This window comes from Scyliorhinus torazame, chromosome 10 (genome assembly GCF_047496885.1).
Source record: "Scyliorhinus torazame isolate Kashiwa2021f chromosome 10, sScyTor2.1, whole genome shotgun sequence".
Classification (NCBI taxonomy): domain Eukaryota; kingdom Metazoa; phylum Chordata; class Chondrichthyes; order Carcharhiniformes; family Scyliorhinidae; genus Scyliorhinus; species Scyliorhinus torazame.
In genome coordinates, this window is record NC_092716.1 from 189,571,004 (window position 1) to 189,597,799 (window position 26,796).

A 26,796-nucleotide genomic window follows, 5' to 3' on the forward strand; every position below is an offset into this window, starting at 1 on the left:
AAGGACCTAAAAAAAGACTTGAATTGCAGTAGCACTTTTCACCATATTTCAGAGCATCCCATAGCACTTAACAAACATAGAATCATAGAATCCCTACAGTGCAGAAGGAGGCCATTCAGCCCATCAAGTCTGCACCGACCCTCTGAAAGAACACCCTACCTCGGGTCAGGCTCACCCAATCCCCGTAGCCCAGTAACCCCACTTCACCTTTTGGATACTAAGGGGCAGTTTAGCATGGCCAATCCACTGTGCCACCATGCCGCCCAATGAATTGCTTTTGAAGTGTAGTCACTATTTTAATGTAGGCGATGTGGCAGCCAATTTGTGCAGAGCAAGCTCCCACATACAAAAATGCAATCATACCCAGATAACAAATGATTTAATGATCGTGATTCAGGGATAAATATTAGCCAGGAAACCAGGGATAACTCTGCTGCTCTTCATCAAAATACAGCACCATGGGATCTTTTACATCCTCCTTCGAAAGCAGGTGATTCCTTGGTTTAATGCAAGCAAAAGGTGGTCCCTCTGATAGTTGTGATAGCGGACTGACTCTGGATGCAGATGCATGACTGCTCCTGACACTCTTTTGCTAGTTGGCAGAAGTTACAGTAATTCTTTTACATCCATCTGACGGCAGAAGTGGCCTCACTTTAACATCTCATCTGATGTTAACAGAAATCAGTTCCAACCATTCCCAATAGAACAATTTAATGGATCATTTGCAGGTTACTGACATAGAGCAGCTCAATAAGTCAAAATCAGTGGACGACGAAGAACTGGCATTTATACCTTGCCTTAGAAAAGATCTCGGACACATTTCAAAAAAATAGTTTTGAAGGTCGGTGACGTTATTAAGTCCAGACTGGCAAACAGCAAGATCACACAGTGAGATGAATGTTAATGTCATTTTGAGGAAGAAGAAGACTATGCTCCATGACCTTCAGTTTCCCCATCTTCAACCACCAAAAAGAGCTTTGGTTTAACATCTCATGTGAAAGACTGCATGCCTGACTCTGCACCCTTCCCTATTACTAACACTCCGGCTGCACAGGACGTTCTCAGTGCTGACCCTTCGACAGTGCAGTGCTGCCTCAGTACTGACCATCCTCTGTCAATACAACACACCCTCAGCTCTGCCCCTTCGACAATGCGGCGCTGCCTCAGTACTGATCTATCTCTGTCAATACAACACTCCCTCAGTGCTGTCCCTTCGACAGTGCAGTGCTGCCTCAGTACTGACCGTCCTCTGTCAATACAACACTCCCTCGGTGCTGTCCCTTCGACAGTGCAGTGCTGCCTCAGTACTGACCGTCCTCTGTCAATACAACACTCCCTCAGTGCTGCCCCTTCGACAGTGCAGTGCTGCCTCAGTACTGACCGTCCTCTGTCAATACAACACTCCCTCAGTGCTGCCCCTTCGACAGTGCAGTGCTGCCTCAGTACTGACCATCCTCTGTCAATACAACACTCCCTCAGTGCTGCCCCTTCGACAGTGCAATGCTGCCTCAGTACTGACCGTCCTCTGTCAATACAACACTCCCTCAGTGCTGCCCCTTCGACAGTGCAGTGCTGCCTCAGTACTGACCGTCCTCTGCCAATACAACACACCCTCAGCTCTGCCCCTTCGACAGTGCGGTGCTGCCTCAGTACTGATCTATCTCTGTCAATACAACACTCCCTCAGTGCTGCCCCTTCGACAGTGCAGTGTTGCCTCAGTACTGACCGTCCTCTGTCAATACAACACACCCTCAATGCTGCCTCTTCGACAGTGCGGTGCTGCCTCAGTACTGAGCGTCCTCTGCAAATACAACACACCCTCAGTGCTGCCCCTTCGACAGTGCAGTGCTGCCTCAGTACTGATCGTCCTCTGTCAATACAACACTCCCGCAGTGCTGCCCCTTCGACAATGCGGCGCTGCCTCAGTACTGACCGTCCTCTGTCAATACAACACTCCCTCAGTGCTGTCCCTTCGACAGTGCGGCGCTGCCTCAGTACTGACCGTCCTCTGTCAATACAACACTCCCTCAGTGCTGTCCCTTCGACAGTGCAGTGCTGCCTCAGTACTGACCGTCCTCTGTCAATACAACACTCCCTCGGTGCTGCCCCTTCGACAGTGCAATGCTGCCTCAGTACTGATCGTCCTCTGTCAATACAACACACCCTCAGTGCTGCCCCTTCGACAGTTCTATGCTGACTCAGTACTGACCGTCCTCTGTCAATACAACACTCCCTCGGTATTGTCCCTTCGACAGTGCGGCGCTGACTCAGTACTGATCGTCCTCTGTCAATACAACACTCCCTCGGTATTGTCCCTTCGACAGTGCGGCGCTGACTCAGTACTGATCGTCCTCTGTCAATACAACACTCCCTCGGTATTGTCCCTTCGACAGTGCGGCGCTGACTCAGTACTGATCGTCCTCTGTCAATACAACACTCCCTCGGTATTGTCCCTTCGACAGTGCGGCGCTGACTCAGTACTGATCGTCCTCTGTCAATACAACACTCCCTCGGTATTGTCCCTTCGACAGTGCGGCGCTGACTCAGTACTGATCGTCCTCTGTCAATACAACATTCCCTCGGTATTGTCCCTTCGACAGTGCGGCGCTGACTCAGTACTGACCGTCCTCTGTCAATACAACACTCCCTCAGTGCTGCCCCTTCGACAGTGCAGTGCTGCCTCAGTACTGACCGTCCTCTGCCAATACAACACACCCTCAGCTCTGCCCCTTCGACAGTGCGGTGCTGCCTCAGTACTGATCTATCTCTGTCAATACAACACTCCCTCAGTGCTGCCCCTTCGACAGTGCAGTGTTGCCTCAGTACTGACCGTCCTCTGTCAATACAACACACCCTCAATGCTGCCTCTTCGACAGTGCGGTGCTGCCTCAGTACTGAGCGTCCTCTGCAAATACAACACACCCTCAGTGCTGCCCCTTCGACAGTGCAGTGCTGCCTCAGTACTGATCGTCCTCTGTCAATACAACACTCCCTCAGTGCTGTCCCTTCGACAGTGCGGCGCTGCCTCAGTACTGACCGTCCTCTGTCAATACAACACTCCCTCAGTGCTGTCCCTTCGACAGTGCAGTGCTGCCTCAGTACTGACCGCCCTCTGTCAATACAACACTCCCTCGGTGCTGCCCCTTCGACAGTGCAATGCTGCCTCAGTACTGATCGTCCTCTGTCAATACAACACACCCTCAGTGCTGCCCCTTCGACAGTTCTGTGCTGACTCAGTACTGACCGTCCTCTGTCAATACAACACTCCCTCGGTATTGTCCCTTCGACAGTGCGGCGCTGACTCAATACTGATCGTCCTCTGTCAATACAACACTCCCTCGGTATTGTCCCTTCGACAGTGCGGCGCTGACTCAGTACTGATCGTCCTCTGTCAATACAACACTCCCTCGGTATTGTCCCTTCGACAGTGCGGCGCTGACTCAGTACTGATCGTCCTCTGTCAATACAACACTCCCTCGGTATTGTCCCTTCGACAGTGCGGCGCTGACTCAGTACTGATCGTCCTCTGTCAATACAACACTCCCTCGGTATTGTCCCTTCGACAGTGCGGCGCTGACTCAGTACTGATCGTCCTCTGTCAATACAACATTCCCTCGGTATTGTCCCTTCGACAGTGCGGCGCTGACTCAGTACTGACCGTCCTCTGTCAATACAACACTCCCTCGGTATTGTCCCTTCGACAGTGCGGCGCTGACTCAGTACTGATCGTCCTCTGTCAATACAACACTCCCTCGGTATTGTCCCTTCGACAGTGCGGCGCTGACTCAGTACTGATCGTCCTCTGTCAATACAACACTCCCTCGGTATTGTCCCTTCGACAGTGCGGCGCTGACTCAGTACTGATCGTCCTCTGTCAATACAACACTCCCTCGGTATTGTCCCTTCGACAGTGCGGCGCTGACTCAGTACTGATCGTCCTCTGTCAATACAACACTCCCTCGGTATTGTCCCTTCGACAGTGCGGCGCTGACTCAGTACTGATCGTCCTCTGTCAATACAACATTCCCTCGGTATTGTCCCTTCGACAGTGCGGCGCTGACTCAGTACTGATCGTCCTCTGTCAATACAACACTCCCTCGGTATTGTCCCTTCGACAGTGCGGCGCTGACTCAGTACTGATCGTCCTCTGTCAATACAACATTCCCTCGGTATTGTCCCTTCGACAGTGCAGCGCTGCCTCAGTACTGATCGTCCTCTGTCAATAGAACACTCCCTTGGTATTGCCCATTACCACATTCGCAGTATTTTACAATGTCTCTCAGTTAGCGACACAGGCCATTGGGTAGAAGCTTTGTCACAGGGGATGGTTTAGCGCAGGGCTAAAGAGCTGGCTTTTAAAGCAGACCAAGGCAGGCCAGCAGCACAGTTCAATTCCCGTACCAGCCTCCCCGAACAGGCGCCGGAATGTGGCAACTAGGGGCTTTTCACAGTAACTTCATTGAAGCCTACTTGTGACAATAAGCGAATTTCATTTCATTTCATTTCAATAATAAATGATTCATCCAAGCTCCCCCACAGTTCACCACCAGCTTACAGAATGTTTTAACCAGTGCAGTTCGATTAAAAGAAATTGGTCATACTGAAACATTGATATTGTTTTCAATAGTCAGAATGCATTCGGTGAGTCATCTGTCATTTAAAATCAAGACGTCCCATCAGAGGCTTTCACAAGATACTCCAAACTGATGCCATGTTTATTGTAGTCACACGCGTAAATTAAAGTCTCTGTGAACATATTTCAGATGGAAACCCGACATCCTATTGGGCCTCCCCACTCCATCAACATCCTGACTCCCTCTCTCCCCACCACCCTCCTTTCCCCTCTCTCCCCACCACCTCCCCTTCCCTTCCCTTTTGTTGGTACAGGGGCGAGGGTATCTGGTCTCTCCAGCGCAAAGTTTAGTGCTTGTACCATTTGTTTTTTGTACAACTGTGTAGTGAACTGTTTTAATAATCAGAGTATCCTACCCCCCTCCCCATACGTTGGTACTGAGAGGACGGTACAATACAAAATTGGCGTTTGTACCGTTTGGCCTTGTATATATTTTTTACTGTTTTAATAAAAAGATATGTATACCCGACATTTTATTTCCCCTATTTGGGGAATTGAGTCAATTGCGCTCAAAAAATGGGGTAGTTGGTTCATTAAACATCAGCTCTGAACATTCAATTGTGAAAGGAAAGCAATGCCTTTAATTGTGAAGTGTGTATTCAGTCAATTCATTGCGGAGGCTGACAGACTAGGACATAGGGAAAGCATTCATTAACACTGCGTAGCAAAGTCATTAACTGGTTCAGCGCCTTTCACAACAGAACTGCAATTCAGTCCAGTGAAGATATTCCTGCAATGAAGGTAGATTAAAATGTTCAATTCTTGAATGATGACCATTTGTCCCTTGGCACTTAGGAAACAGAGAATCTTGGAACATAGGAACAGACAGAGAGAATAGACTCAAAACAGATTGTTATCACATTGCTGTTTGGAGAATCTTCCTGCGTGCTAATTGGCTGCCACATTTCCTGCAATATAACAGTTACTGCAATTAACAAAGTGCTCCATTGGGTGTAAAGCACATGGAGACATATCGAGGCTGAGAAAGGCACTATAGAAATGCAAGTTCTTTCTTTCCTTTGCTGTGTGTTGATTACTGCTAATTGTTTGGCAAATTGGTAATTTGGCAGAACAGGTGAGATTAACACCATGAAAATGGAGAAGGATAGAAATTCCAGGTGAAACAGGAATCCATTGTCACTTTAAAAAAGCAGGTGAACAGGTTTGAAGGAGAAAGTATTTTTGAAAAAGCGTATGGGGAGGTGACAGGGAATGTGAATGAAATGTGCGGCGTTCTCAGAGAATGACACAGGCATAATGGGCTGAATGGACTTCTTCTGTGCTCTGAAATGCTCTGATTTTCAAACTGCATTGACGTGGCTTGAATGGACAATTTTTTGTGAAAAAAAAAGCCTTTTAAAAATAATCTTACAATTGATTGAATCATTCTGGTAACCAGTAATGCGTGGAAAAACGTCGGCTATATATATATTGAACCTGATTGCAATGCTGTTAGGAATTAATTAAACAATCGCTTGGTTAAATGGTGCGAGTGTGAGCTCTATTAAGAAGATTAAATCAATGTTAAAAGCGGCCGGTGGATATTAAATGGTGAAGGCTCGGAGGAATCTGATGATTTTGTTGTAATTAGTTATTGATTGCACAAGGTTCTGTTTGCCAACCCTTTTCCCCAAGAAATGTGGATACTTGTCATTCGCATAATATGTAATTCTCTTACTGCTTTCCATCATAAACTAGAAATCTACATTAGATATGGTTCGAAATTTACAGAACGAAGAAACAGAACAAGACACTCAAAGCTCAGCTGCCACTTTGTTCAAAGAGACAAGACTTAGAAAAGACCGACTCTATTTACAGGAGTTCACATGGGAAACAAGGGTGAGATGGGAGAATGGACTTCAGTACAGACCTTTTCATTTCTGGGATGAGACTGTCACTCAGCTCAGACTTCAGAGATATGGGAGTCACCTCTGTTTACCCACTTGTAAATGCCCTCACTAAAATGGACCTGGAATCTGAATTGAATAAAGTGCCATAGCACATTATAAATGGCCCAGGATCACATATGATGGGCATTCATTTAGTGTGTCCCGGTGCAATCACCAAAACAGCTGGCGAGGGAAATGGAATGTGAAAGACTTGTATTTCTGTCGCACCTTTCACAATCTCAACATGCCTCAAAGTGCATGAGAGCCACAGAAATATTTTTGATGCCCTCTACCTTCAATGCCCTGGTCCCCATTAAAACCATGGGCGGGATTCTCCGACCCCCCGCCTGGTCGGAGAATCGCCGGGAGGTCGGCATGAATCCCGCTCCCTCCTGCTGCCGAATTCTCCCCCAAAAAATCCCGCTGACGTGGATCGTGCCGCCCACCTCGGAGAATGGCAAGGACCGGCTCAACGCTATGGGCCCCGGGGCCACCCGAATTCCCTGGCCCGCGATAGGCCAAGCGGCAGCCCGTTTTAGGCCGGTCCCGCCGGCGTAAATTAGAGCTGGTACTTACCGGCGGGACCTGGCTCTGCGGGCGGCCTCCTGGGTCCTCAGGGGAGGGGCGCGGGTGGATCTGGCCCCAGGGGGCGCACCCACGGTGGCCTGGTCCACGATCGGGGCCCAACAATCCGCAGGCAGGCCTGTGTCGCGGGGGCACTCTATTCCTCTGCGCCGGCCGATGTACCGGTCCGCGATGGCCGGCACGGAGATGAACCCCCCTGCGCATGCGCTGGCATGACGCCAGCACACGCTGCCGCTCCCGCGCATGCGCCAACTCGCGCCGGCCGGCGGAGGCCCTTCGGCACCGGTTGGCGTGGCGCCAAGCCCCTTCCCCGCTGGCTGGCGCAGTGCAAACCACTCCGGCGCCGGCCTAGTCCCTGAAGGTGCGGAGGATTCCGGGGCGGTCCAACGCCGGAGTGGTTCACGCCACTCCTTCGCGCCAGAGTTACCCGCCCCACTGGTTGCCGAAGCATCCTGCCCCACTACTCTCTTTCACCCTTGCCATTCTCCCGGTATACCCCTCATCTTCATTCCCTTAACAGCCAGGGACTTAAACTTAAATGGAAATGGCGGACAAATAGCCATTTTAGCCATTCACTGGCATTTCTGGATGGACTATGTAATCTGCCACTGGGTCCTGCTCTTGTCTGCAAAATGTCTCACCATTTCAGGTGTTGTGTATTATGCGTTGGAGATACACAGGTTTGCCAGTTTCTATATGTGCAGGAGCCTTATTCAATTCATTAAAATGCCTTCTCCCATGCCTCCAGCCTGTTGCCAATGGTTTAGTTTCTATTTCTCATTCACCATACCCAGGTTTAACTAATCACACATAGAGAACAGATACTCCAACTTCAATACTCTTCTGCAAACTGCCTCCTTAAAACCGCTCTTCTCCTCCATTCTCATCTCAAACAACAAGAATAAGACCATCCAATCATCTCCCCTCATGCCCTCTCCATTTCAATCCTGTCCTTGAGATCATGTTCTTTTCACCCTATTCCCAAAGTCACTTCCTGACTCCCATGTTAGCTGCTCATATTATTAATGGCTTTCTTGCCTCGGGTGCTTCCCCATCACCTCAAAAACCAAACTACTACCCTATCTCTGACCTGCATTTCCTCTTCAAAGTACAAGCATATGTTTTTATCTCCCATATCTTTCCAGCTGGGTGCATGTGCTCTCACCTGGTTCCATTCTTACCTATCTAACTGCAACCAGAATATCAGCTAGAAAAGCAAGTGGGTAGCCAGGGAAAGGGTTGGCCCACTGAAGGATAGGCAAGGGAATCTATGTGTGGAGCCAGAGGAAATGGGCGAGGTACTAAATGAATACTTTGCATCAGTATTCACCAAAGATAATGAATTGGTAAATGTTGAGTCTGGAGAAGGGTATGTAGATAGCCTGGGTCACATTGAGATCCAAAAAGACGAGGTGTTGGGCGTCTTAAAAAATATTACGGTAGATAAGTCCCCAGGGCCTGATGGGATCTACCCCAGAATACTGAAGGAGGCTGGAGAGGAAATTGCTGAGGCCTTGACAGAAATCTTTGGATCCTCACTGTCTTCTGGTGATGTCCCGGAGGACTGGAGAATAGCCAATGTTGTTCCTCTGTTTAAGAAGGGTAGCAAGGATAATCCAGGGAACTACAGGCCAGTGAGCCTTACTTCAGTGGTAGGGAAATTACTGGAGAGAATTCTTCGAGACAGGATCTACTCCCATTTGGAAGCAAATGGACGTATTAGTGAGAGGCAGCATGGTTTTGTGAAGGGGAGGTCGTGACTCACTAACTTGATAGAGTTTTTCGAGGAGGTCACAAAGATGATTGATGCAGGTAGGGCAGTGGATGTTGTCTATATGGACTTCAGTAAGGCCTTTGACAAGGTCCCTCATGGTAGACTAGTACAAAAGGTGAAGTCACACGGGATCAGGGGTGAGCTGGCAAGGTGGATACAGAACTGGCTAGGTCATAGAATTCAGAGAGTAGCAATGGAAGGATGCTTTTCTAATTGGAGGGCTGTGACCAGTGGTGTTCCACAGGGATCAGTGCTGGGACCTTTGCTGTTTGTAGTATATATAAATGATTTGGAGGAAAATGTAACTGGTCTGATTAGTAAGTTTGCAGACGACACAAAGGTTGGTGAAATTGCCGATCGTGATGAGGACTGTCAGAGGATACAGCAGGATTTAGATTGTTTAGAGACTTGGGCGGAGAGATGGCAGATGGAGTTTAATCCGGACAAATGTGAGGTAATGCATTTTGGAAGGTCTAATGCAGGTAGGGAATATACAGTGAATGGTAGAACCTTCAAGAGTATTGAAAGTCAGAGAGATCTAGGAGTACAGGTCCACAGGTCACTGAAAGGGGCAACACAGGTGGAGAAGGTAGTCAAGAAAGCATACGGCATGCTTGCCTTCATTGGCCGGGGCATTGAGTATAAGAATTGGCAAGTCATGTCGCAGCTGTATAGAACCTTAGTTAGGCCACACTTGGAGTATAGTGTTCAATTCTGGTCGCCACAGTACCAGAAGGATGTGGAGGCTTTAGAGAGGGTGCAGAAGAGATTTACCAGAATGTTGCCTGGTATGGAGGGCATTAGCTATGAGGAGCGGTTGAATAAATTCGGTTTGTTCTCACTGGAACGATGGAGGTTGAGGGGCGACCTGATAGAGGTCTACAAAATTATGAGGGGCATAGACAGAGTGGATAGTCAGAGGCTTTTCCCCAGGGTAGAGGGGTCAATTACTAGGGGCATAGGTTTAAGGTGAGAGGGGCAAGGTTTAGAGTAGATGTACGAGGCAGGTTTTTTACACAGAGGGTAGTGGGTGCCTGGAACTCGCTACCGGAGGAGGTAGTGGAAGCAGGGACGATAGTGACATTTAAGGGGCATCTTGACAAATACATGAATAGGATGGGAATAGAGGGATACGGACCCAGGAAGTGTAGAAGATTGTACTTTAGTCGGACAGCATGGTCGACACGGGCTTGGAGGGCCGAAGGACCTGTTCCTGTGTTGTACATTTCTTTGTTCTTTGTTCTTTGTTCTATCACTTGCAATGGCTCCTCTGCCTGCTCCCACATTGTTTCCACTGGTATCCGCAAGGATCAATCTTTGGCCCTCTCCCATATCCCATCTCCATGCTGTCCTTCAGTGACATTATGTGAAGCCACAGCAGCATTGCCTACCTCATGCACACTGATATCACCCAACTCTACCTCCCCAGCATCTCTCTCAACCCGTGCACTGTGCTAATATCTAGTACTGGATGAACTAAAGTCTTCCCAATATTTGCTTGCGGAAAATTTTAGTCCATTTAATACCAAACGTTGGATTATGAGTCTGATAATTTAGCAATAGTGCAGGAGTCAAGAGCAGTGCAGATGAGTTAGAGCTGGGTGTAACCAATGTGCATGTGGAAACTAATAGGGAGGGAGTCTTCCCAAAATTTGGTGCATTTTTGGTGCAAAAACCGGAGTAAATGGCGCTGGCGCAGTTTGAACAACCTAGACCGGAATTGTTAGAATCTTGGAAAATCATTTTTTTTCTTAGGAATAATGCCGCACCCATGGGGCAATGTGTCTGAATTGGCCGCCCCGGGGTAATTTGAACTGTTCAATCGAGGGGGCGCTGCATTTAATCGGCTGCACAACACTTGCTCACAGTCCAGCCTAGAGGATGGCAGCAAGAAATCCAACTCCAAAGTTCACAGTGGGTGCCCTGATACGGATGTTGGATGCTGCGGAGGAGAGGAGGGCAACCATTTACACACAGGTGGGAAAGAGACCCTGGTAGTGTCCAGTCCATCTGTCTGACCCCTTCCAGAGACCTAGGTGCCTCTGGCCCAGCAGACAGAGCAGGGTGGCACCACAACACCTGTACCACCTGTAGGTAGGCCGGAGGCTTTCTCATCCCAGCCCTCCAGAGGACCCCAGTCAAGGCCATTTCAGACACAGGGCATGGCAGACAGCAGGCCGTATCAACCTCAGATGTGGACCCTGGGGAGACACCTAGATGTAGCGTTTGAGTTAGGAGGGTTAAGAAATTGTAGTCACACAGTATGGGCACAGGTGATGTTAGGCACTTAGGGATGTAGAACACTGATGAGTATGTATCAGCCAGACAGGAGTCGGACGTTTGCAATATTTTTGAGGAGAATCGCAGCCCTTTCCTCACTGTAAGCCATCATCACCCTCCTGCATTGAATGGGCAGCTAGCATGCGGAGACTCCTCATCACCAGCTCCGAGTTCTTAGCCCATGCGCGTTCCCTGGACACATAGGCAGGGTCACATCCTGAAGGGTCACCCATGGGTTCTCCATAATCCTGGACTTCCTGGAACTGTGTCGTGATGAGAGCGTCTCGTGCCCTCCTGCCATTGTGCATGAGACCACTGGAGGTTCTTTCAGGAGGATCTGAGGACCGAGGGAGCACTGCCCTGTCAGAGGGTCAGTATCAAGGGAGCATTGCATTGTTTGTGGTTACCTCTGGCAGATGAAAAGGCCTGTGCAGTACGGCGAACTTGAAGGATCCAGGGCACAATTCAGACACCACATGTAACGGGTGAATCCCAAGTGTGTCCCAAATCGGGCTCCGCGCCGGGAGCCGGGCCAATCGCGAGTCACCCAACTCGCTCCACCCAGCATGACCTGGATCACACCCTTGCTGAGCGAGATCCAGATCAGCATATTTAAATGAGCCAGATGCTAATTTCACCCGCCGCCCAGGAGTCAATGCTCGTGCCTGCGAGACCTTGACTGGGCGCTGTTTATCACTGGTTTCCACAAACATGGACCAGGTGTGACATCACCTCGCGGGGGGGGGGTCTCGTAGTCCATTAGAGACCCCCGGGTGGTCGGGGACAGGGCCGGGTGGTAACCTGGTACTTCCCCTGGCATCCGGGCACCTTGGCAGAGCCACCAGGGCACGTTGGCAGTGCCATGGTGCCAGGTTGGCACTGCCAGGGGTTGGGCCTGGGGAGGGGCCTTGCTCAGTTCGATAGTGCAGGAAATCACTAAAGTGTGGCCTCGGCGGGCAGAAACTCCCCCAGGCCCAAAAAGCTGCAAAGTGCCGGTGAACAGTAGTGTGAATCTCGGCACAGCAGCCACTGAGAAACACCCCGCCAAAGACGCCCAAAAGCGGACTTTGTTTCACGTCTGCTGAATCGCACCCCCATGTCACTATTTCAATGAAACGAAGATGAGTTCTCAGTGTGCCAGTCAATATTTCTCCCACGAAAACCACTGATCTGGTCAATGCTATTTATGAGTTCATCATTGCCACGTTTATTACAGATCAACAATGTCTGCACTAACAGCACTGTGGGTGTACCTGCACCACATGGACTGCAGCAGGTTAAGACGGTAAGTCAAGGGCAATTAGAGAGTACCAATAGATGCCTTTGGTATTCCAGTCCCAAGTGTTATCCATGGCCAAGTATTACAGACAGGCACATTCCAAGGTCCAGGGCTACATGCTGAGGGATGCACTAAGGCTTGGGGCAGCTGCCAAAAAGGCACAAAGGAGACAAGTCATTGCCATCCGAAGTCCAGTGAGGGGATGGAAACTGGGTAAAACCCGTAAGGCTGCATTTGGTATGTAATGAATCTTGTAAATATTAACTGTAATTTTAAATGTCGTGAGTAAGGTCAGTTTTGAAAGGAACAGATTTGATTTGCACATCACATAATATCAAATTTGAACAGTTAGGCAGTGCACTTTTCAATTTTTTATGAATTCTGTATATTTTTGACAATTAATTTTTAGAAAACCTTCAAAAGTGTTGTAAAGAGCTTTGGTATATCCTGAGCTGTTGAAAGGTGCTTCATTAATGTGTGTTCATTTTTCTGTCTACCTGAAATGGAGATTGCCGTCCATTCTTGGAGCAGTATAGACGGAGTCTCACCTTGCACTGGGAACATGCTATGCCTTAACTGTAACTGTTGAAGCTTTGCATGGAAATAAAGGTTGAAAAATGCATTATTCCTTCACAAGTATATGGATACAAGGGGAGGACATTCAGCCCCTCAAGCCACATCTGCTGGTCATGGCTATTCTGCACGGTAGCAACTCAAATTAACTCATGCACATTTCATTTGATAGCACTTTTGCCTCAGAGTCACATGGCTCTGGGGTCCTAGTCTCTCCAGTGCTTGAGCACGAAAGTTAAGACCAAAGGTGCAGTCTTTCAATGAGACATCAAACCGAGGTCCTATCTGCCTGCTTGGGCGGATGTTAAATATCCCATTGCGCTATTTCAAAGAGGAGCTAGGGTATTCCCTCATGCTTTAGCTAATATGTCTCCTTCAATCGACATCACAAATGACAGGTGTCTGGCTGTTATCACATTGCTGTGTACATATTGCTTGCTGCATTTCCTACATTACAACAGTGACAACTCTTCATAAAGTACTTAATTGGTTGTAAAATGCCTTGAGGCGTCTGCCGTTAAAAGCGCTATAATAGTGCCTTTCTTACATTTCTTCACCCGCCTTGAGTTCCCAATCTCTTAACCCCTAGCCAGCAAAAATCTTATCAATCTCGGTGCCCACGTTTTTAGTTGATCCCGAGCCTCAGCAGTTGGTTTTGGGGGGTCGGGGGGTCGGGGGGGGGGGGGGGAGATTAGAATTCCAGATTTCCTCTACCCTATATATGAAGACCAGAGGGAATGCTTTCCTCCTCTCTACCCCACTAACTTGGTGACTCATCCTAAACACCTCGATCAGATCACCCCTTCAATCTTCAGGATTCACGGGAAGACATACCCAGTTCGTGCGTCCTGTCCTCATAATTCAAACTCATTTAACCCCGATATTCTGGTGAACTGCACTGCACCCCTCTCGAGGCAAATATATCCTTACTGAGCTGTGGTGTCCAGGACTGAATGTGGTTACCCCAGATGGCACAGCACAGAGCCGTGTACTACTAGAACATCACTTCCACTCTTTTAAATTTCGGTCCTCTTGAGATTAAGGACAACATCCCATGAGTTTGTTTTTGGATTAAAAATAGAAAATGCTGGCACGGTGGCACAGTGGTTGGCACTACTGCATCAAGGGGTCGAGGACATGGGTTCGATCCTGGCCCAGGTCACTGTCCGTGTGGAGTTTGAACATTCTCCCTGTGTCTCAGTGGGTCTCACCCCCACAACCCAAAGATATGCAGGATAGGTGGATTGGTCACATTAAATTGCCCCTTAAGTGGAAAAAAAGCAATTGGGTGCTCTAAATTTATTTAAAAAGCAGAAAATGCTGGAAAGACTCGGCTGGTCTGGCAGTGATTGTGGAGAGAGAACAGAATTAACGTTTCGAGTCCATATGGCTCTGAAGAAGAGTCACAGAATTACACAGAAACACAAAATAATAGTGCAGAAAAGACCCTTCGGCACATCGAATCTGCACTGAAGCATGAAAGACACCTGACCTGACCACCTAATCCCATCTGCCATAGCCTTGTATGCTATGTTATGGGCCAGAGTTGAGAAACTCCAAAGTATATTATGGAGTTTACCTGACCTATAACTTTTTGTTGAATTTGGCGCGAATGAGCACAAGAGCCTTCACTTAAGGTGTGATTCAACAGTCTTCCCAGACACTTTAATCAAAATAAGTTTTATTCTAAGAACTTAGTTAACATTTATATAAACACACAGCAAGAATTTGAATCAATTACAAACATAAAGATACCCCACAGCTACAGTAATCAATGTGTAACACTGAATGAATTCCCCCTTAACTGTTCCAGTTCAAAAATAAAATCGATAAAACAAAAAGCTCTTTTCAAGGCCGTGGCCCAGCACTCTGCATTCTCACTTGAATAAGACTGAGATTCTCACCTGTCTCACCAGTAGGTTTAAATCCTTCTGGAAAGCAAACTATATCTTAAAAGTTTCCAAAACAGCAGGTAGCTATAATTAATGTTTTTTTTTTACTGGAATAGTTATTTAAAATGGAAATAGAGAGAGACAAGCTCAAACACTTCTTTCTCCTGTCTGAGTCCACAGCAGTCAAATGTGAAAGCGAAAGCAACAACAGCTCACAGAGCCACAGCCCAGCTCCACCCACACAATGACATCACTGAAGCCGTGTGATAAGACAAAAACCTTTCTTAAAGGGACACTCCCATGACCAGCTCCCGCGAAAACAACCCAAACCTATCCAACCTCTCTTCATAACTTAAATGTTCCATCCCAGGCAACATTCTGGTGAATCGCCTCTGCACCTCCTCCAGTGCAATCACATCCTCCCTAAAGTGTGGCGACCAGAATTGCACATAGTGCTCCAGCTGTGGCCTCACCAAAGTTCTATACAATCCAACATGACCTCTTGGCTTTTGTAATCTATGTTTCGATTGATAAAGGCAAGTGTCCCATATGCCTTTTTCACCACCCTATTAACCTGCCCTTATGCTTCCATAGATCTATGGACAAACACACCAAGGTCCCTTTGTCCCTCAGAACTTCCCAGAGTCATGTAATTCATTGAATATTTCCTTGTCAAATTACTCCTTCCAAAGTGTTTCACCTCACACTTTTCAGGGTTAAATTCCATCTGCCATTGTTCTGCTCATTTGACCATCCCACCTATATCATCCCGCAACCCAAGACACTCAACCTCACTGTTAACCACCCTGCCAATCTTTGTGTCATCCACACACTTACTGATCCCCCCCCCCTCCACACACACACACACACACACACACACACAGTCATCGATGTCGTTTATATAAATGACAAACAACGGGGGACCCAGCACAGATCCCTGTGGTACGCCACTGGACACTGGCTTCCAGTCACTAAAACAGCCGTCAATCATCACCCTGAAACCCATGTAAACTACATCAACTATACTACCCTCATCTACGCACCTGGTCCCATGCCCAAAAAAGTCAATCAAACGTTTTAGGCATGATCTCCCTCTGACAAGACCATGCTGACTATTCCTGATCAGACCTTGCCTCTCCAAGTGGAGATAGATTCTCTCCTTCAGTAGTTCTTCTCCAATAGTTTCCCTATACGATCCAACATCTGGAAACTGCAAGTGTACAGACTCTGGACTCTGACTGGTAAATCTGCTTCTTAAAAATGGGTTTGAAGCAGTCTTTCCTGGAGTGAGGGCGAGGGGCTGCTGAACATGATGAACTAAGGAAATGGGCTATGGAGAAAGATCGGTGTGGGGGCAGGTGGAGGCGGCATCATGCAGGGGTACGTGTCTGGGGGCTTTGTTGTTGGCACCTTTCCAGTTTTCGCCAGCCAGGTACTCCGCGAGCCCGGTGGTGGTGTTGGCTTTGAGTGTGTAGGGGCAGTGGAGGCAGCATCTGGGGCTGCAGGGTGCCTCGGTGTGGACACCGATCTGTAATAATCATAGATTTGCGCCGGCGGGGCTGGATGCGAGGTTTAGGAGGTGACAGCAGGCAGGGGTTGCGTGCTTTGGTGACTTGTTCCTAGGGGCATAAGGACTCAAAGCATTAACTCTTGTTTCACTCTCCACAGATGCTGCCAGACCTGAAATGAAAATGAAAATCGATTATTATCACAAGTAGGCTTCAAATGAAGTTACTGTGACAAGACCTGCTAAGGTTTTGAAGCATTTTCTCTGTTTCAGATTTCCTGCATTTGCAGCATTTGTTTTTAACCCTACATTTCTCTGCTCCTCCACACATCCCACCCTCTCACCATTAGAACATGATCTGTCTTTCATGGAAATAAAGTGGATGACCACACACTTCCTCCATGTGGAACTCCAATTACCATAGTTTGGCCCACTCACTTAATCTATTAATATACTTTTCTGCTCCTATCTATGTTATTTTCTCTGGCTAAACACAAGAAAACATCTTGATAAAAGCAAATTGGAAATGGAAAAAGAAAGTTGTGTGATGACGGGTCCATTGCTCACTGGATAATGTGGTCCTCTTGCAGCGGTTCTTAATCGATCTTTATCGCTGCGGGCTTGGAAGCGATTGTTGACAAATTGGGAAGACGAATCATTGCATTGCAGTTCTGATTGGTCAGTCAAACATCAGATGCTTATTTGCATATGTCAACCGCTGGTACAAGTTAACAGTTCAACTAACATGCAGCACACATTTGCATCATTGTCCAATAGGTTTTCACAACACATCGACATATAGAAGGTTGCAGAATCTGTCAGCTTTTGAACGTTTGCCAGTTTAATTTAATTTTTGCCAGAGCAGGAAGCTGTTTGACTCATCATATTCCTCCTACTCCTATTATTTACAACTGAAGGACATCCTAGATATACCTTCCCTGCCAAATCTGTCTTTGATTATCGCTCCTTCGGGCATTTCTCTACATTAGGGCACCACATAAATGTAAGCTATTAGTGCTCAATTTATAGTAATTTCTCTGGAACATTCTCAATATAAGATTTGTGTTAATCAAGGCTCAGTGGGTCTATGTCAGAAGATGTGTGTTTGAGTCCCACTCCAGGATTTAAGCACAAATTTTCAAGCTGCCACTTTTGGATTTGGATTTATTTATTGTCACGTGTACCACGGTACAGTGAAAAGTATTGTTCTGTGTACAGTTCAGATAGATGATTCCGTACATGAAAAGAAAATACATAGGGCAAACATAAAATACACAATGTAAACACATAGACACAGGCATCGGGAGAAGCATACAGGCTTCCAGAAGCCTCCAGTGACAGTACTGTGGGATTGTTGCACCGTCGGAGGAGCACTACCAACAGAATGCTGCACTGTTAAAATGACAGTACTGAGGGAGTGCTGCAGTGTCAGAAGGCAGTACTAGGGGAGTGCTGCACTGTACGAGGAGCTCAATACTGAGCACTATTGGATGGGCAGTGCTGAGAAAGCGCAGTGCTGACAGAGGAGCAGTGCTGAGGGAGTGCTTCACTGTCTGGCAGCCAACATTTGGATGAGATGGAAAACCCAGGCCTCATCGGCCCTCTCAAGTGAGAGGTCGCGGGGCACTATTTGGAAGAAGAGCAAGGGAGTTCTTCCTGTGTCCTGGCTAACATTCATCCTTCAACTCCATCAGTGAAATCTGCCTACCTGGTCATTGCCACATTGCAGTTTGTGAGAGCTGGCTGTGTGCTAATAGCCCCCACCTTTCCTACATTACAACAGTGACTATTCCTCAGAAGTGCTTCATTGGCTGGAAAGTGTTTTAGGACATTCATGGAAGATGCTATATAAATGCAAGCCTTTCTTCCTTTCAAATATAGAGTGATATCATTACGACCACGACAGCTACTAAATTCAGCAGGGACAATGAGAGTGGCTGGAATTTCCTCCACTGCTTTTGCTTCTGAACTATCCTGGCTGTTTTGATTACCTACATCCCTTTGCGTAACAAGGCATTTTATGTCCAGTCTATCCAATTGGTTTTCCACAGCTTCCTCTTTCGTCTATCTCTGTGTATGAGGCCTTGAAAGTTAAGAGTAGACTTTCCAAGTCAGGGAGAAAGTTTCTTCATTAGAATATAAAGGAACCCAGCTGAAAAAATTAACCAGCCACTCACTGGGGATAACTCACCTGCCCTGCTAACAAAACAGTGCCACAGGATCTTTTTCATCCACCCCAAACAGGCAGATTAGACCATGGTGTAACACCACATCCAGTAGAGGGCACCTCCACAGCGCTCCATTCCGTCAGTACTGCTCTATAATCAGCCCTGATTTTTTGCAGTCAAGCCCCAGAGTGGGACTTGAACCCAGAATCTTGTGTGCTGCCAACTGAGCCACATCTGAGATACACACAATGACAATGTTAGAAATGCAGATCCCTTCAGGGACTCACATCGCCAATGCAGACCCTCAAGTAGACTTCCGTTACCAGAAAGCACACAACCCCCCCCTAGTACTGCAAGATATTGTAGTGGTCTTAAACCTTCTGGGCTCCTTACCTGTGACAGCGCAACAAATTAAGTACTGAGCTAATAGAGATCCATTGTTATCGAAGATTATACTCCATGAATGGCGGAATGAGAAAGCTTTGGAGGAAATGAAGTCTTATCAACTCAGGAAAGATGAGCTTAGTTGTGAGGATGGTGATGATGTTTGGGGAAAGAGAATCACTGCTGGAAGAATTGCATAGCGCCCCTTCGGGCGTGTCCAAGATTAAAATACTAGTGAGAAGCTACTTGTGGTGGCCTGGCATCGACATAGATAGAGAAAGGGTTGTAAAACAATGTGGCCAATGCCAGTCGTACCAGAAGTTGCCAGCTACAGATCCCTTGCACTCCTGGGAAGGCTGACCACGGATGAGAGTTCATGTGTATTATGTTGGCCCTTTATGTTCCTTTTGCTAGTGGACGCCTATTCAAAATGGATGGAGGTATTTGAAATGAAGTCAACAACTTCATACCCCACAGCTGAGAAACTGGGCCAATGTTTTGCCACATGTGGTGTACCAGAAATACTTGTCTCAGGCACCCCACATACCACTACTTGCATAGCTCCAGCTGATCTACTGACGGAGCGACACTTGAGAACAAGATTGGACTTGGTACTTCAAAATTTGGCGGGGAGTAGGTGTCAAGGCAGAGCTATCAGAAAAGGAGCGTTGATTCGGCAAATGTGGAAGGAGCATTTGAGATAAACAATCCCGTTTTTGTAAAGAATTTAGCAAGTGGACCAAGTTGGGTCCTGGGAGTTTGGTGGCCTATGAAGTAAAAATGCAGGACAAGTTTTTGAAGAAACACATAGATCATTTGCAGAGACAGGAGCTCTCCCAAAGGCCAGTGATTCTGCATTTGATAGAGTGGAATGGGATTATCTGTGGGAGGTGTTGAGGAGATTTGGGTTCGGAGAGGGGTATGTTAGATGGGTGCAGCTGTTGTATAGGGCCCCAGTGGCGAGTGTGGTCACGAATGGACGGGGATCGGCATATTTTCGGCTCCATAGAGGGACAAGGCAGGGATGCCCTCTGTCCCCATTACTGTTTGCACTGGCGATTGAGCCCCTGGCGATAGCGCTGAGAGGTTCCAAGAGATGGAGGGGAATACTTAGGGGAGGAGAAGAACACCGGGTATCTTTATATGCGGATGATCTGCTACTATATGTGGCGGATCCAGCGGAGGGGATGCCAGAAATAATGCGGATACTTGGGGAGTTTGGGGATTTTTCAGGGTATAAATTGAACATGGGGAAGAGTGAGCTGTTTGTGGTGCATCCAGGGGAGCAGAGTAGAGAAATAGAAGACCTACCGTTGAGGAAGGTAACAAGAGACTTTCGTTACCTGGGGATCCAGATAGCTAAGAATTGGGGCACATTGCACAGGCTAAATTTGACGCGGTTGGTGGAACAGATGGAGGAAGATTTCAAGAGATGGGATATGGTAGCATTGTCAATGGCAGGGAGGGTGCAGGCGGTTAAGATGGTGGTCCTCCCGAGATTCCTCTTTGTGTTTCAGTGCCTCCCGGTGGTGATCACGAAGGCTTTTTTCAAAAGGATAGAAAAGAGTATCATGGGTTTTGTTTGGGCCGGGAAGACTCCGAGAGTGAGGAAGGGATTCTTACAGCGTAGTAGGGATAGGGGGGGGCTGGCACTACCGAGCCTAAGTGAGTATTATTGGGCCGCTAATATTTCAATGGTGAGTAAGTGGATGGGAGAGGAGGAAGGAGCGGCGTGGAAGAGATTAGAGAGGGCGTCCTGTAGGGGGACCAGCCTGCAGGCTATGGTGACAGCCCCATTGCCGTTCTCACCAAGGAACTATACCACGAGTCCGGTGGTGGTAGCTACACTGAAGATTTGGGGACAGTGGAGACGACATAGGGGAAAGACCGGAGCACTGGGGGGGTCCCCGATAAGAAACAACCATAGGTTTGCCCCGGGGGGAATGGATGGGGGATATGGAATGTGGCAAAGAGCAGGTATAACGCAATTGAAAGATCTATTTGTGGATGGGAAGTTTGCGAGTCTGGGAGCGCTGATCGAGAAATATGGGTTGCCCCAAGGGAATGCATTCAGGTACATGCAATTGAGGGCTTTTGCGAGGCAACAGGTGAGGGAATTCCCGCAGCTCCCGACACAAGAGGTGCAGGACAGAGTCATCTCAAAGAAATGGGTGGGGGACGGTAAGGTGTCGGATATATATAGGGAAATGAGAGACGAAGGGGAGACTATGATGGACGAACTAAAAGGGAAATGGGAAGAAGAGCTAGGGGAGGAGATCGAGGAGGGGATGTGGGCAGATGTCCTAAACAGGGTAAACTCGTCGTCCCCGTGCGCCAGGCTAAGCCTGATTCAGTTTAAGGTATTACACAGGGCACATATGACTGGAACACGGCTCAGTAAATTTTTTGGGGTGGAGGATAGGTGTGCGAGGTGCTCGAGAAGCCCAGCGAATCATACCCATATGTTTTGGTCATGCCCGGCACTACAGGGGTTTTGGATGGGGGTGACAAAGGTGCTTTTGAAAGTAGTAGGAGTCCGGGTCGAACCAAGCTGGGGGTTGGCTATATTTGGGGTTGCACAAGAGCCGGGAGTGCAGGAGGCGAAAGAGGCCGATGTTTTGGCCTTTGCGTCCCTAGTAGCCCGGCGCAGAATATTGCTAATGTGGAAAGAAGCCAAGCCCCCGGGGGTGGAGACCTGGATAAATGATATGGCGGGGTTCATAAAGTTAGAGCGGATTAAGTTCGTCCTAAGGGGGTCGGCTCAAGGGTTTACTAGGCGGTGGCAACCGTTCGTCGAATATCTTGCGGAAAGATAGATGGGGGAAAACAAAGAAGGCAGCAGCAGCGGCCCAGGATTTGGGGGGGGGGGTGGGGGGGAGGGATGGGGGGTGATGGGGGGGGGGGGTGGCCTGAGACAAGGCAGTTGCCAATTAGGGCTAGTTTTGATTTTTTGTTATTTAATATTTATTTATTTGTTGTTGTTTTTGTTTAAATAAAAAAGGTCATTATTATCTGTATTGTTACAATGTTGTGTAAAGGATGCACAATGTACTGTGTTGGTTGACCAAAAATTTTCAATAAAATATTATTTAAAAAAAAAGGCCAGTGATTCTGCCTGATCCCATTGTGCAAGTAGCATTGTTGTTTGTCCAAGGAGTGAAGCAGCTGATCAGCCAATTGTAGGTCAAAGTGTTGCTCCCAGTGGAACCGAGCAAACAGTGGAAATTGATGTGCTGCTACCAAGACACCAGAGTTCCAGTGAAGCAGGTCTACCTGAAGCTATCTTACAGCAGAACCTCAACCAGTTGAGCTGTGTCATTCCGAGAGAAAGAGGAAGTCCCCTGACAGACTGAGTTTCTGATAAACTGTTAAAACATTTTCATTATTGTTATTGTTTTGAAAGTTGTCTAAGTTATCCAGGTACTATGTAATAAGGGACTTAAAAGGGGTAGTAGCCCACCCCTCTAAGGGGGGCGTACATCTGAAGGGCCATGTGACCTGATCGGCCAATGGGAAACGAGCGCAGGGATCTCGGTGCAGAAATCGGGCCTTTCCAGTCAGTTGTGATCCTCGTGCTGAGAATGAAGACATTGGTTATTGTGCACTGTATACAGTTTGTTTGTTAATAAACCAGTTGTTGTTTGTTAGTCAACTGGTGGTCGCCAATCAGTGCATTCACTACACATGTAAATGCAACAACAGTTCATGAAGGCCCATCACCACCTTCTCAGGGCAAAGAGAGACAGACAACAAAGGCTAGCCTTGCCAATGATCCCCCACATCGAAAGCACAAATTTAAAATTCTACCTATAGACCTCACCTTCAATTCATATAAAATCTTTGTTTGGCGTTTAAAATAATGGGATTATATAATTGCTAGTGGTCTTGACAGGGTAGATGCTGAGAGATCGTCTCTCCTGCCTGGGAAGTCTAGAACATGGGGGCAGGTGGAGGAGCAGGGGGATGGTCACATATTTAGAATAAAGGATTGATCATCTGGGACTGAGATGAGGAGAAAGATTTTCACTCAGAGGGGTGTGACTCTTTGTATGCTCTACCCAGGGGGTTGTCCAAGCTCCATTATTTATTTTTTTTAAAATATGTTTTATTGAAATTTTTTTCCAAAACAACAATTTTTCCCCTCTTACAAAGCAAACGCAACAATAACAATACAGAAATTTTTAACAATACACAAGTAACAAAACCCCTTTATCTTTGACCTAAACTAAACTAAACCCCCCCCCCCTCCCCCCCCTTCCCCCTGGGTTGCTGCTGCTGGTCATCTATCTTCCCTCTAACGTTCCCCTTGGTAGTCGAGAAATGGCTGCCACCGCCTGGTGAACCCTTGAGCCGATCCTCTCAGGGCAAACTTTATCTGCTCCAGTTTAATGAACCCCGCCATATCATTTACCCAGGCCTCCAGTCCGGGGGGTTTCGCCTCCTTCCACATGAGTAGGATCCTGCGCCGGGCTACTAGGGACGCAAAGGCCACAACGTCGGCCTCTTTCACCTCCTGCACTCCCGGCTCTTCCGCAACTCCAAATAGAGCTAACCCCCAGCCTGGTTTGACCCGGGCCTTCACCACCCGCAAAATCACTCCCGTCACTCCCTTCCAATACCCTTCCAGTGCCGGGCACGCCCAAAACATATGTGCGTGGTTTGCCGGGCTCCCGCCACACCTCCCACATTTGTCCAACACTCCAAAGAACCTGCTCAATCTTGCTCACGTTATGTGTGCTCTATGTAGCACCTTAAATTGAATCAGGCTAAGCCTGGCGCATGAGGAAGAGGAATTTACCCTGCTTAGGGCATCAGCCCACATACCCTCCTCTATCTCCTCCCCTAGTTCTTCTTCCCACTTTCCTTTTAGTTCGCCCACCGACTCCTCCCCCTCTTCCCTCATCTCTCAGTAAATCTCTGACACCTTGCCCTCTCCGACCCACACCCCTGAAAGCACCCTGTCCTGTATCCCCTGTGTCGGGAGCAACGGAAATTCCCTCCAAGCTCCATTATTGAGTATATTCATGACAGAGGTCGGTAGATTTGGACTAAGGGAATCAGAGGATGTGACAGTCGGATGGGAAAGAGACGTTGAGGTGGATGATCTTATTGAATGTCAGAGCAGGCTCAACGAGCCTATCCTCAACGATCCAGCTCCTATCGCTTATATTCTTCAGTGGAAGAAATCTCTTCACCCAAAGAGTGGCTAGCGTATGGACAACTACAGGAAGTAGTTGAGGCAAATAACATAGATATATTTATGGTGAATCTAGATAAACACATGAGAGGGAAAGGAATGAAAGGGTGGAATGAGATGAAGAGGGGTTGGAGGAGGTTTGTATCGGTTCTAGAATGCACCATAGGGTTGAATGGCCTGTTTCTGTGCTGTAGACTAGATAGGTGCGATTTAATGGCCTCGTCATGTCTGACATGACGAGTTAGTTTTATCTCGCGAGAGACCTCCCGCTGGCACCTGGACACATTGGCACTGCCAGCCTGGGACTGCCATCCAGGAACCCTGGCAGTGCCACCATGGTACTGCCAGGGTGCCCAGGTGGTACTGCCAGAATGCCAGGCTAGCAGGGCCAAGATGACAGGATTCAGGCCCTGCCCTTGAGGTGTGGGGTGATGGGGGTCTCAAGGACCCCCGAAGAGGTAAGTTGGGGCAGTGGGGAGGGTATCCGGAAGCTGTGGTGGGGAGCAGGGGGGAGGGTGTTGTTGAAATCGGGATGTCACAAATACTGTTCCTGCACTAGCCAGCTGAGTTCATCAGCGCAGGAAATGAGGTAAGTGCGGTCTTGTTGCGGGGTTTCCCACCGAGGCCAAAACAAATGGTGGTCTTGTTAGATAGCGGAGTTGTTCTTGGTGCTGCAGGTACTGAGATATACCCCGCTATACGTGCTCAAAACGGGTCAGTTTTTTCACATTAAATCACGCCCAATGTAACTCTATCAAAACCTTAAAGATTTTGAACATTTCTATCAAATCTCCCCTCAGCCTTCTCTTTTTCAAGGAGAACAATCTGCACTTCCTGAATAAGGCATTTCCTCCCCTTTGTGCACCGTAATTGATTCTGCATCTATGGTCTTCAGGGGCCGCACAATCTCACAACCAGTTGTGCAAAGAATTTGGTTTCTGGTTTCTCAAGAGAAGGGGATTGTAGAAATCTCCCAGGGGACTGCAGCTTCAACAGAAAAGGCTTGGTGGGTTCATGCATTTTCAATGTACATGAAACAGATGGTGAGAGGCAATGTTGCAAAAAAATCTACTTAATTCACCCACTTCTCAGGGTTACTTTTGGGATGAAAATCAACAGCTTAAAAGCCCTGGGCTGGATGGATTATAATTGGTCCATAATTGTGCTCATTCTACTCTTCAGATGGAGGCAGAGTTCCCAGTTATTGAGAAAGTGCCAATTGAGACTGAAGAGAGAAGGGATTGTCCTCTAGAATGAGTCTCTCTTCTTACATCCAATCCAGTAATACGTAACCAGAGCAAGAGGCACATTGTGTCACTGCCTCATTACAAAAAAAACATTACCATGTTAAAGAGCAACCTACTTAAAAAAGGACAAAAGGACCATTTAAAGCAAGTTTGGATGGAGATTTTAATTTACTCATGGGTGTTGAAAGATAAAGAAAGGCAGAGCCAATCTTCTGGCCAATTATCATCAGTGACCTTATCATCAGTTACTCATCGGTGCTGCTGGGACTTTGGGCAAGAATAATTGTCTGAGTGTAAAATAGAACCGTAGTTTCCAGGGCTGGTGGAATTGGATTCCTCCCTAAATTTCCAGCTGGTGGACAAGGCCATAAACCCCGTATTAAATCCTGGCCTTTGCTTCTCTCTCAGAGGCTGCCTAACCTACTGAGTATTATCAGCATGTCCTGGTTTTATGATGAACTATATCAAGGTTACACAGTATTTGCAGTACAGAAACAGGCCGTTCGGCCCACCTGATTCCATGCTGGTGTTTGTGCACCACCAAACTATCTCCAATCCCCTTCAGCTCAGGCTACCGACATAACCTTCTATCCCTTTCTCCCTTATGTGTTTATCCAGCTTCCCCATAAATATGTTATTTGCTTCAACCACTCCCTGTGGTAACAAAGTCCACATTCTCTCATGGATAAAGAAGTTTCTTTTGAAATCCTTACTGTATTTATTAGTAATTATTTTATATTTATGGCCCATGATTCTGGTCTCTCCCAGAAGTGAAACACCTTGGGCTGGATTCTCCGGTCCCCCAGCTGCGTGCTTCTTGGTGGCGCGACGTTTGCTGGTGGCGGGATTCTTTACTCCCGTTGCTTGTCAATGGGATTTCCCATTGAAGCCGCCCCACGCCGCCAGGAAACCCACGGGCGGGAATGCACTACCAGCGGGAACAGAAAATCCCAATGGCCAGAGAATTCTGGCCCTTCTCTACATTTACCTTTCACCCAAGCCCGATTCACCACGATGTCAGCAGGAAAACATACCCGTCCAGAACATGTCAGGAACAACGTGGCATGCAGAAGTCAGGTTTCATCTGAAGAATGCCTGGGGCCACCTCTGGAATTCGGGATGAAGGCCACCAGCATCACTGGACCTCAGAACACCACAGCAGTTGGTGGGGGCAGATCTACAGGTAGATCTCCTAGATTCAGTGTTATCAAGGAGGTCCATCTTCCCCCCTCAGAATGTTCCAGGAGGTCTATCTTCTTTCTTCAATGGTAGGTCAGTGATGCCAGGCGGATTTTCAATAGGGCATCCAGATATGATGGTGGGACGAATGCCATCTTGGCTACCCCACCACAGAATACAGTGCTAAGCTCCCAGGTTCATAATTAATG

At 47.7% G+C, this 26,796-nt stretch overlaps 1 protein-coding gene across 3 annotated transcripts in view; it reads right to left on the reverse strand.

Annotated features, from left to right (window-relative positions):
* Positions 1-26,796, reverse strand: part of galnt18b (UDP-N-acetyl-alpha-D-galactosamine:polypeptide N-acetylgalactosaminyltransferase 18b) — a 453,243-nt gene that overhangs the window by 271,698 nt on the left and 154,749 nt on the right. The window lies entirely within an intron of this gene.